The sequence below is a fragment of the Myxine glutinosa genome, chromosome 7, assembly GCF_964187855.1.
Source record: "Myxine glutinosa chromosome 7, kmMyxGlut1.1, whole genome shotgun sequence".
Taxonomy (NCBI): domain Eukaryota; kingdom Metazoa; phylum Chordata; class Myxini; order Myxiniformes; family Myxinidae; genus Myxine; species Myxine glutinosa.
The window spans coordinates 104,809,663-104,822,232 of record NC_136267.1 but is presented as its reverse complement, the minus strand read 5'-3'; positions in this window follow the sequence as shown (position 1 = coordinate 104,822,232).

Genomic DNA, 12,570 nt, shown 5'->3' with positions numbered 1-12,570 from the left:
ATAAATACTAGTACCCGACTGCAAAGCCGCAATGAGCCGGTGAAGCTCTTGCCACTATTTTACCCATCACTCTGGCATCAGTAGGTTAGGTAGTAGGTAGGTGCCGTCGGTGTAGTAGGTGTAGTAGGTACCATTTGCATTCTGGATGAGATTAAAATTGATAAAATTTACTTCTTGATTAATTTGGTGAATTCTGTCTCAACTTCGGATATTTCCGGCCCTGAAAAACTATCCCCGACGGCCGCGAGATTTCTAAAAAATAATTATTCGTCAGTTTTAGAATATTTGACGCCGTTTTCACCCTCCGAAACGCGTAATAAGCTTTAAAAAAATATTTTTCAAATGCTCGAATCTCATTGGTTCTGGTGTTTGGTGACGATTTTCGTTGAAGATAACGAGGTTGGTCTTAACGTATTTTAATTACAAATTAGAGGTTCATTAGATTGTGAATCAAAGAACGACGGGTGAAACAAACTCCTATTGAACTTTTTCGCAATTGTTTTATGCAAACTTCCGCATCCGGTCGATGGCGGCCTCCATTGCGTGATTTGGTTTTAGAAATATTTTTTCAAATGCTCGAATCTCATTGGTTCCGGTGTTTGGTGACGCTTTTCGTTGAAGATAACCAGGCCTGTGCGGGCCGAGGTTGGTCTTAAAGTATTTTAATAATAAATTGGAGGTGCATAAGATTGTGAATCAAACAACGACCGGTGAAAGAAACTCCTATTGAACGTTTTTCAATTTGTTATGCATACTTCCGCATCCGCAAGATGGCAGCCTCCATTGAGCTTCGGAATTCTCAAGCCAAGGCATAATCTGGTTTTCGACATAATACGTACGCGTTTATTGACAACACCGGCTTCGCCGGCTACTAGTACCGACTGCAAAGCCGCAATGAGCCGGCGAAGCCAAAACCTCTTGCCACTATTTTACCCATCACTATGGCATCAGTAGGTTAGGTAGTTGGAGTAGGTAGGTGTAGTAGGTAGCGTACCTGGTAAGACTTGGTAAAAGAGAAGAGCAGACAGTCCTCCCCAATACCTGCATACAATAAATGTCACAAGAAGCTTAAGGAAGTTGTAAACTTTTGCATACGCATGATCATTTGACTGCTTGTAAACTTTTGCATATTCATGATCATTCGGCTGCTCGTAACCTTTTGCATACGCATGATCATTCGGCTGCCTGTAACCTTTTGCATACGCATGATCATTCGGCTGCTTGTAACCTTTTGCATATGCATGATCATTTGACTGCTTGTTGTCTTTGTGAAGCCTTGGTCTCTTGCAACTCATGCTTTCATTCTACTCTGATCTTTGAGGCTCCACATACTCATACTGATCTCCACAACTGAATTGTGATGGAACTCCAACAGGTACTGTACTCTCTACACAATGATTAAGAATAGGAATCGTAAGAAGAAAATGATTCCTATCATGCAGTATTTCAATTGTTGGAGCATCAGCAGACACACCTTCATAAACAGAGAGAATGTGCTTCATCGCCACTGTGGAATTTCGGTCATGAACACGAGACCACACATGTATCTTGCAGTTTAATAATTTTGCTGCTGCAATTATTTCTCATGTTGTAACCCATCCGTTACATCTAACCATATTCTCATAATATAACTCCTGTTTATTTCCTTTATAATTCGAAATGTCTTCATGGAAAGTATCGACATAGTTTTCCACTCGTCCCACCTAGCGTGTGTACCACTGCAATTGAATTGCCGTAAGAAGGTGGTGCTTTGAAATGTGTTGAAAATTCTCAAGCTCAAACAGTGAAAAAAACGACCCATCACCAGGGACATCTACTGCAGCATATTCCCAAAAAGAAGACAATGGTGTCACATCCGATGGCTTTACTTGGTGCAACGTAAAAACCTCTCTCAAGTTACCACGGACTGTTGTCGAATCATGTTTCAGTGATGATAGCACTGGTGGAGGTTGCACCATTTTTCCTTTCATTTCGGTTCTTTTTCTTTCTCCGTAACAGACAACAGTGCCCAAATCAATGACGATTTAGCTGAGGAAATTTGAGCAGATGATAACTATTTCGAGCAGCATATGCTTACGCGTGATTCGGTTGTTTTGCACCAACCTCGTTCCCGGCGTCGCAGGCGACGCCCTGGTAAGATGTCCTGTGTCGAGGGCGCTGATTGGCTGACCTAAGCTGATCGCTGATTGGTCAGCTCACAAAATTTCGAAAATTCAGACCTAAAATGACACAATTTGCATTCTGGATGAGATTAAAATTGATAAAATTTACTTCTTGATTAATTCGGTGAATTCCGTCTCAACTTCGGATATTTACGGCCATGAAAAACTACCCCTTCGGCCACGAGATTTCTAAAAAATAATTCTTCGTCAATTTTAGAATATTTGACGCCGTTTTCACCCTCCGAAACGTGTAATAAGCTTTTTAAAAATATTTTTTCAAATGCTCGAATCTCATTGGTTCTGGTGTTTGGTGACGATTTTCGTTGAAGATAACGAGGTTGGTCTTAATGTATTTTAATTACAAATTAGAGGTGCATTAGATTGTGGATCAAACAAAGACGGGTGAAACAAACTCCTATTGAACTTTTTCGCAATTGTTTTATGCAAACCTCCGCATCCGGTCGATGGCGGCCTCCATTGCATGATTTGGTTTTTGAAATATTTTTTCAAATGCTCGACTCTCATTGGGTCTGGTGTTTGGTGACGCGTTTCGTTGAAGATAACCAGGCCCGTGCGGGCCGAGATTGGTCTTAAAGTATTTTAATAATAAATTAGAGGTGCATAAGATTGTGAATCAAACAACGACGGGTGAAAGAAACTCCTATTGAACGTTTTCAATTTGTTATGCATACTTCCGCATCCGCAAGATGGCGGCCTCCATTGCGCTTCGGAATTCTCGAGCCAAGGCATAATCAGGTTTTCGACATAATACGTACGCGTTTATTGACACACCGGCTTCGCCGGCTACTAATACCGACTGCAAAGCCGCAATGAGCCGGCGAAGCCAAAGCCTCTTGCCACTATTTTACCCATCACTATGGCATCAGTAGGTTAGGTAGTTGGTAGTAGGTACCGTACCTGGTAAGCCTTGGTAAAAGAGAAGAGCAGACAGTCCTCCCCAATACCTGCATACAATAAATGTCACCAGAAGCTGAAGGAAGTAACTATACGATGTGCTAGCTTAAGGCCTATTTTAAGAAATTTTAACTGGGCTTAACATACGTTTTCACAGTATGTGTGTAGTCTTCTAACTTCAGTCGCTGGCAGGACTGGTTCTCTCCGGGCACTGCGGCTTCCTCCACCAGAAGAAGTTAGCTTGCAGTAAGATCAGTGCCGACAGATCAGACGATAGCGCCGTTTCAACGGCAATGTGTGACTGTCGACGTCGTTAATCAAACCGAGCTTTCTTTCTTTCTGTAAAACGCTTATACCGGTAGGTGCAGGACAACATCATAAATCAGACAAACCTACTGAGCATGGGAGCATGGGATTGAAGCCTAATTCGGCTTTTCAGGTCTACGACTAAAGAAGATAAAAATTTCGAAAATGGCTCAGAGTGGTTTACTTTCCAATTACGTTTCGTGAGAACATTGTTTTTTATCGCGAAAAGAAGGTGATAGACGCTGATAGTGACCTGTAAGTACTCTTGAACATCCTCAACAATACATATATGCTGGTGCGAGCACTCAAAGGTCTTTACACGCTTTAGAGAAATTTAGCAGTGTACAGTTAAAGTGTATACTTAAACTGGTCATTGAAACAGTGTAGATTGTAACCTGGTGAATGAGCAGGAGTCACATGACACTTTCTCACGAATTAGCTTGGGTACCCAAGACTTGGGTACATTTATGTCGTGGTTAAGCATAAACGTCGTCCTTCATGCCACATCTGATAGGTCAGTGTGGCGATGAAGAATGGAGGCGAAACATTGTTCCTCGTTTTGGCTTTGACCGAGTGACATGGCGTTTTGCAGAATCGAGTCGAAAAACACGTTGTTCAAATGCTCGTACTTTTCGCGAGTGACTTGATACGTTTCACAGTGCCCAAAGGAATGACGATTTAGCTCAGGAAATTTGAGCATATGGTGAGAACTATTTCGAGCAGCATATGCTTACGCATGATTCGGTTGTTTTGCACCAACCTCGTTCCCGGCGTCGCAGACGACGCCCTGGTAAGATGTCCTGTGTCGAGGGCGCTGATTGGCTGACCTAAGCTGATTGCTGATTGGTCAGCTCACAAAATTTCGAAAATTCTGACCTAAAATGACACAATTTGCATTCTGGATGAGATTAAAATTGATAAAATTTACTTCTTGATTAATTCGGTGAATTCTGTCTCAACTTCGGATATTTCCGGCCGTGAAAAACTATCCGTATTTCTAAACTAAATATGTAAACCGCTTATACCGTATTTCTGGCCATGAAAAACTATCCCCGACGGCCACGAGATTTCAAAAAAATAATTCTTCGTCAATTTTAGAATATTTGACGCCGTTTTCACCCTCAAACGCATAATAAGCTTTTTAAAAATATTTTTTCAAATGCTCGAATCTCATTGGTTCTGGTGTTTGGTGACTATTTTCGTTGAAGATAACGAGGTTGGTCTTAACGTATTTTAATTACAAATTAGAGGTTCATTAGATTGTGAATCAAAGAAAGACGGGTGAAACAAACTCCTATTGAACTTTTTCGCAATTGTTTTATGCAAACTTCCGCATCCGGTCGATGGTGGCCTCCAGTGCGTGATTTGGTTTTAGAAATATTTTTTCAAATGCTCGACTCTCATTGGGTCCGGTGTTTGGTGACGCGTTTCGTTGAAGATAACCAGGCCTGTGCGACCCGAGGTTGGTCTTAAAGTATTTTAATAATAAATTAGAGGTGCATAAGATTGTGAATCAAACAAAGACGGGTGAAAGAAACTCCTATTGAACGTTTTCAATTTGTTATGCATACTTCCGCATCCGCAAGATGGCGGCCTCCAATGCGCTTCGGAATTCTCAAGCCAAGGCATAATCAGATTTTCGACATAAGACGTATGTGTTTATTGACAACACCGGCTTCGCCGGCTACTAGTACCGACTGCAAAGCCGCAATGAGCCGGTGAAGCCAAAGCCTCTTGCCACTATTTTACCCATCACTATGGCATCAGTAGGTTAGGTAGTTGGTAGTAGGTAGGTGTAGTAGGTACCGTACCTGGTAAGACTTGGTAAAAGAGAAGAGCAGACAGTCCTCCCCAATACCTGCATACCTCTTGCCACTATTTTACCCATCACCATGGCATCAGGTTAGGTAGTTGGTAGTAGGTAGGTAGGTAGTAGGTAGGTGTAGTAGGTACCGTACCTGGTAAGACTTGGTAAAAGAGAAGAGCAGACAGTCCTCCCCAATACCTGCATACAATAAATGTCACAAGAAGCTTAAGGAAGTAACGATACGATGTGCTAGCTTAAGGCCTATTTTAAGAAATTTTAACTGGGCTGAACATACGTTTTCACAGTATGTGTGTAGTCTTCTAACTTCAGTCGCTGTCAGGCGCCAGGGCTGGTTCTCTGACTCTCCGGGCACAGCAGCTTCCGCCACCAGAAGACGTTAGCTTGCAGTGATTAATTCGGTGAAATCCGTCTCAACTTCGGATATTTCCGGCCGTGAAAAACTATCCGTATTTCTAAACTAAATATGTAAACCGCTTATACCATATTCCTGGCCGTGAAAAACTATCCCATACGGCCGCGAGATTTCTAAAAAATAATTCTTCGTCAATGTTAGAATATTTGACGCCGTTTTCACCGTCCGAAACGCGTAATAAGCTTTGAAAAATATTTTTTTTCAAATGCTCGAATCTCATTGGTTCTGGTGTTTGATGACGATTTTCGTTGAAGATAACGAGGTTGGTCTTAACGTATTTTAATTACTAATTAGAGGTTTCATTAGATTGTGAATCAAAGAACGACGGGTGAAACAAACTCCTATTGAACTTTTTCGCAATTGTTTTATGCAAACTTCTGCATCCGGTCGATGGCGCCCACCATTGAGCGCTTTCATTTTAGAAATATTTTTGCAAATGTTCGACTCTCATTGGGTCCGGCGTTTGGTGACGCGTTTTGTTGAAGATAACCAGGCCCGTGCGGGCGGATGTTGGTCTTAAATTATTTTATTAATACATCGGAGGTGCATAAGATTGTGAATCAAACGACGACGGGTGAAAGAAACTCCTAATGAACGTTTTAAATTTGTTATGCATACTTCCGCATCCGCAAGATGGCTGCGTCCACTGCGCTTCGGATTCTCGAGCCAAGGCATAATCAGGTTTTCAACATAATACGTACTCGTTTATTGACAACACCGGCTTCGCCGGCTACTAGTACCGACTGCAAAGCCGCAATGAGCCGGCGAAGCCAAAACCTCTTGCCACTATTTTACCCATCACCATGGCATCAGTAGGTTAGGTAGTTGGTAGTAGGTAGGTAGGTAGTTGGTAGTAGGTAGGTAGGTAGTTGGTAGTTGGTAGGTGTAATAGGTACCGTACCTGGTAAGACTTGGTAAAAGAGAATAGCAGACAGTCCTCCCCAATGGCAATACCTGCATACAATAAATGTCACAAGAAGCTTAAGGAAGTAACTATACGATGTGCTAGCTTAAGGCCTATTTTTAACTGGGCTTAACATACGTTTTCACAGTAAGTGTGTAGTCTTCTAACTTCAGTCGCTGTCAGGCGCCAGGGCTGGTTCTCTGACTCTCCGGGCACGGCAGCTTCCTCTACCAGAAGACGTTAGCTTGCAGTGATTAATTCGGTGAATTCCGTGTCAACTTCGGATATTTCCGGCTGTGAAAAACTATCCGTATTTCTAAACTAAATATGTAAACCGCTTATACCATATTTCTGGCCGTGAAAAGCTATCCCATACGGCCGCGAGATTTCTAAAAAATAAATCTTCGTCAATGTTAGAATATTTGACGCCGTTTTCACCGTCCGAAACGCGTAATAAGCTTTAAAAAAAATTTTTTTACAAATGCTCGAATCTCATTGGTTCTGGTGTTTGATGACGATTTTCCTTGAAGATAACGAGGTTGGTCTTAACGTATTTTAATTACTAATGAGAGGTTTCATTAGATTGTGAATCAAAGAACGACGGGTGAAACAAACTCCTATTGAACTTTTTCGCAATTGTTTTATGCAAACTTCCGCATCCGGTCGATGGCGCCCACCATTGAGCACTTTCATTTTAGAAATATTTTTGCAAATGCTCGACTCTCATTGGGTCCGGTGTTTGGTGACGCGTTTTGTTGAAGATAACCAGGCCCGTGCGGGCCGATGCTGGTCTTAAATTATTTTATTAATACATCGGAGGTGCATAAGATTGTGAATCAAACGACGACGGGTGAAAGAAACTCCTAATGAACGTTTTAAATTTGTTATGCATACTTCCGCATCCGCAAGATGGCTGCGCCCACTGCGCTTCGGATTCTCGAGCCAAGGCATAATCAGGTTTTCAACATAATACGTACTCGTTTATTGACAACACCGGCTTCGCCGGCTTTTAGCTTGGGGGCCACCCGTGGGAATCCCACGGGCATGGACGTGTGTGACATTTCGACATATTCATTTCGTTGCTGCACATTTAGTTTTGCAAAATGGTTCCTGGCAATTTATCAGATGCACAAATGATGTAATCTCCACAATGTATTTACTTCTGATAACACGTGAATGCATGTGCGTGCACATGGGAAATACAGTTTGAAATGTGTCATTACATCTCATGTAAAATGTGACCAAGAGCTCAAATCCTGTCCTTCCCCGCCCCATCCCTCCCACACACCTGGTTTTTTCATTTCTGTTCCTCACAATTCTGTCTTCCTCTCACTCTCCCTCTCCCTCTCCCTCTTACTCTTACACACACACACACACACACACACACACACACATATGCCGGCACACACACACACATATACACACACATGCACGCACACGTACACACACATGTACACCGATACACATGCATACACACACACACACACACACACACACACACACACACACACACATACATGTTTGATGGGTACGTGCACCTCCACCCGCCAGGCAACACCGGGTACTTCTGCTGGTAAGTAATAAAATAAAAACGAAGAAATATCTTTTGGTAATTTCCTGAAACTCGTTGAAATTCGATGACATTCGCCCAGTAAATTCACTCGTTTTTATCGGTGTAAATCTTCTTCTTCGTTTTTGAGGTTTACTGGCGCTTTCAGAGCCGCGAGGCTCTATATACGCCACGCATCCTAACATCCAAAAAATCCAACCAGGAGGTTAACACGAGAAAAACTAGAGACTCACACGGCTAACCCCGTCTCTTTGAGATAAACTTTAAAACAGTTCTACAAAACCCAGGATGTTTCAGATCCAGCCAGCAAAAGGCTTCCGGCAGACCTGACCACGTGATCCCCATTCCGCGGACAGAAAGCTGAAGACGAGGTCTAGCATTACTAGTACCGACTGCAAAGCCGCAATGAGCCGGCGAAGCCAAAACCTCTTGCCACTATTTTACCCATCACCATGGCATCAGTAGGTTAGGTAGTTGGTAGTAGGTAGGTAGGTAGTTGGTAGGTAGGTGTAGTAGGTACCGTACATGGTAAGACTTGGTAAAAGAGAAGAGCAGACAGTCCTCCCCAATACCTGCATACCTCTTGCCACTATTTTACCCATCACCATGGCATCATTAGGTTAGGTAGTTGGAAGTAGGTAGGTAGGGTAGTTGGTAGTAGGTAGGTGTAGTAGGTACCGTACCTGGTAAGACTTGGTAAAAGAGAAGAGCAGACAGTCCTCAAAAAAACATGACCCATCACCAGGGACATCCACTGCAGCATATTCCCAAAAAGAAGACAATGGTGTCACATCCGATGGCTTTACTTGGTGCAACGTAAAAACCTCTCTCAAGTTACCACGGACTGTTGTCGAATCATGTTTATGTCGTGGTTAAGCATAAACGTCGTCCTTCATGCCACATCTGATAGGTCGGTGTGGCGATGAAGAATGGAGGCGAAACATTGTTTCTCGTTTTGGCTTTGACCGAGTGACATGGCGTTTTGCAGAATCAAGTCGAAAAACACGTTGTTCAAGTGCTCGTACTTTTTTGCTGTGCAGTAAGCGAGTGACTTGATACGTTTCACAGTGCCCAAAGCAATGACGATTTAGCTTAGGAAATTTGAGCATATGATGAGAACTATTTCGAGCAGCATATGCTTACGCGTGATTCGGTTGTTTTACACCAACCTCGTTCCCGGCGTCGCAGACGTCGCAATGATTCCCGTCGCAGTTCCCGGCGTCGCAGTGATTAATTCGGTGAAGAATTCCATCTCAACTTCGGATATTTCCGGCCGTGAAAAACTATCCGTATTTCTAAACTAAATATGTAAACCGCTTATACCGTATTTCTGGCCGTGAAAAACTATCCCGTACGGCCGCGAGATTTCTAAAAAATAATTCTTCGTCAATGTGAGAATATTTGACGCCGTTATCACCGTCCGAAATGCGTAATAAGCTTGTAAAAATTTTTTTTTTCAAATGCTCGAATCTCATTGATTCTGGTCTTTGTTAACGATTTTCGTTGAAGATAACGAGGTTGATCTTAACGTATTTTAATTACTAATTAGAGGTTTCATGAGATTGTGAATCAAAGAACGACGGATGAAACAAACTCCTATTGAACTTTTTCGCAATTGTTTTATGCAAACTTCCGCATCCGGTCGGTGGCGCCCACCATTGAGCGCTTTCATTTTAGAAATATTTTTGCAAATGCTCGACTCTCATTGGGTCCGGTGTTTGGTGACGCGTTTTGTTGAAGATAACCAGGCCTGTGCGGGCCGATGTTGGTCTTAAATTATTTTATTAATACATCGGAGGTGCATAAGATTGTGAATCAAACGACGACGGGTGAAAGAAACTCCTAATGAACGTTTTAAATTTGTTATGCATACTTCCGCCCACGCAAGATGGCTGCGCCCACGGCGCTTCGGATTCTCGAGCCAAGGCATAATCAGGTTTTCAACATAATACGTACTCGTTTATTGACAACACCGGCTTTGCCGGCTATAACGCGGACAAAAAGAAAAAACATGGTCCAGATCTCCGGGAACCTTACACCGATCGCACCACCCCGAGGGATGGCACCCGATCCTGTGAAGATAAAAATTGAGAAAACAATGTCCAATTCTAAGTCGAGATAAGATAGACTGCTCCCTGCGAGGGAGCCGGGGAGACGACCCCAAGGACACGATCGATGGATGCACCTTGACACCACCTCCCCTTAGGGGAGGAGTCCCACTGACTTTGCCATATAACATTAATTTTCTGTTTAATTAAGTTTGAGAGGTCTGCCTGGCCTAGCGGGACCGGGGTTTCGAAATCCAGATTGAGGGCGCGTTTGGCCGCCTGATCACACACTTCATTGCCTGCAATGCCCACATGGGCAGGGACCCAGCATAGATCGACGACCGTGCCCCTCCAATGGGCCAAACTTATGAGATGAATTACCTCAAGCACCAATTCGTTCCTACTGTCAGGCTGGCCATAGGGACACGCTATCAGTGCCGAAAGAGAGTCGGAAAATATGACCGTGAAGCGCGGTGCTGAGTGCGCTAAGGCTTATGAAAGGAGCAAGCGGACAACGCGGTTCATACAAAAGAGTCTTTATTCAAAGCACTCAAACTGCAGCACTGAGCTGCTCGGGGCTGCGCGCCCCGTGTATATCCTGAGGCCACGCCTCTCTCCCCGGCGTGGCCCACCCCCACTTGGTGTGCGGGGTGATGTCACCACGTCAGTGCTTTCGTGGCCGCCACACGCGCCCCCCCCAGAATCCCCGCGCACCTGAGGGTCAGTTTGCGGGGCAAACGGATGACCCGGCCGAAGCGCCCCCTGGCGACTGGCAGCGTCCGGGATGCAGGGATGCCATCTGGGATGCCTCCGGCTGCCCCTGGGATGGGTGCAGGACCGGGGGGCGGCGTGGCGGCGGGGCTGGGCGGTGCCGGGGGTCTGCCCGCAGGGGGGCGGCCCCGACGCGGGGGTCGGGCCACTGGCGGTGGATGGTCCACGTCGAGGTGGGCCGGCTTGAGGCGGTCCACAGAAACGCGGTCAGGCGTACCGCCGATGTCCAGGGTGAAGTGCTTCACCCCGGTCTCCAGCACGCGGCAAGGCCCGTCGTACGGGGGCCGCAGTGGTGTCCGGTGGGCATCGTGGCGGACGAAGACTGCCTGACCGCCAGGTGAAGCCCGAGCAACTCGCGGTCAAAGGTACTGTAACGGCGTTTGGGTGGGCGAAGCTGCCGGCTAAAGAACGCCAGCGGTTGCCAAGCTCCACGCACCCATTGCTCGTGCACCGCGCCCACCGCGTAGTCCGAGGCGTCGGTGGTGAGGGCGATCGGTGCATCGGGCGCCGGGTGCGCGAGCATGGTGGCGTTAGCCAAGGCGAGCTTCGCGCCCGTGAACGCCGCGTCCATCTGCTCGGTCCAGGTAACGTCACCTTTGCCCGGCTTACCTCGGTGAGCTTCGTGCAGGGGGCGCAGGAGCTGGGCGATACGGGGCAGGAACCGATGGTAAAAGTTCACCATGCCCAGGAACTCCTGCAGCCCCCTGATCGTGCGGGGGCGCGGAAACCCCTTCACCACCTCCACCTTGGCCGGCAGGGGGACGGCTCCATGCCTGGTGATGCGGTGCCCCAAAAAATCGATTTCGGCGACGCCGAACCGGCACTTTGCGGGGTTCACAATCAGGCCATGCTGGCCCAGGCGTTCGAAGAGCGTGCGGAGGTGGTGTAGGTGCTCTTTGTGGGACGCGCTGGCGACGAGGATATCGTCCAGGTAGACATATACAAAATCCAAGTCGCGCAGGACGCTGTCCATCAGCCGCTGGAACGCCTGAGCCGCATTCTTCAAACCGAAGGGCATTCGCAGGAATTCGAAGAGTCCGAATGGCGTGATGACCGCCGTCTTCGGGATGTCCTCCGGCCTGACGGGGACCTGATGGTAGCTGCGTATGAGGTCCACCTTCCAGAAGAAGGACATGCCCACCAAACGGGCGGAAAAGTCCTGAATGTGGGGGACGGGGTAGCGGTCGGGGGTGGTGGCGTCATTGAGACGGTGATAGTCCCCGCACGGTCGCCATCCCCCGCCGGGCTTCGGCACGATGTGCAGCGGCGATGCCCAAGCACTCTCCGAGCGCCGAACGATGCCGAGTCGCTCCAGGGTAGCGAACTCCGCTTTTGCTACCGCTAGCTTCGTCGGCTCGAGGCGGCGTGCCTGGGCGTAGACCGGTGGCCCGACGGTGGGGATGTGGTGTTCCATCCCGTGCTTGACGGCCCCCACCGAGAAGGTGGGCCGCGTGAGGGCCGGGAAGCTGGCGAGGAGGCGGGTGAATTCGTCCACTGCCGGAAGCGTACAGATCAACGTGGCCGGAACTGAACCGTTCGGCAAGCCGCTTGGCAAGCTGCTCGGTGAGCCGCTCAGTGAGCTGCTCGACGAGCTGGGCAGAGCACTAGCGAGCGAGCTGAACGTCTCGGCCTGGACAAGACGTCTGTGCTTTAC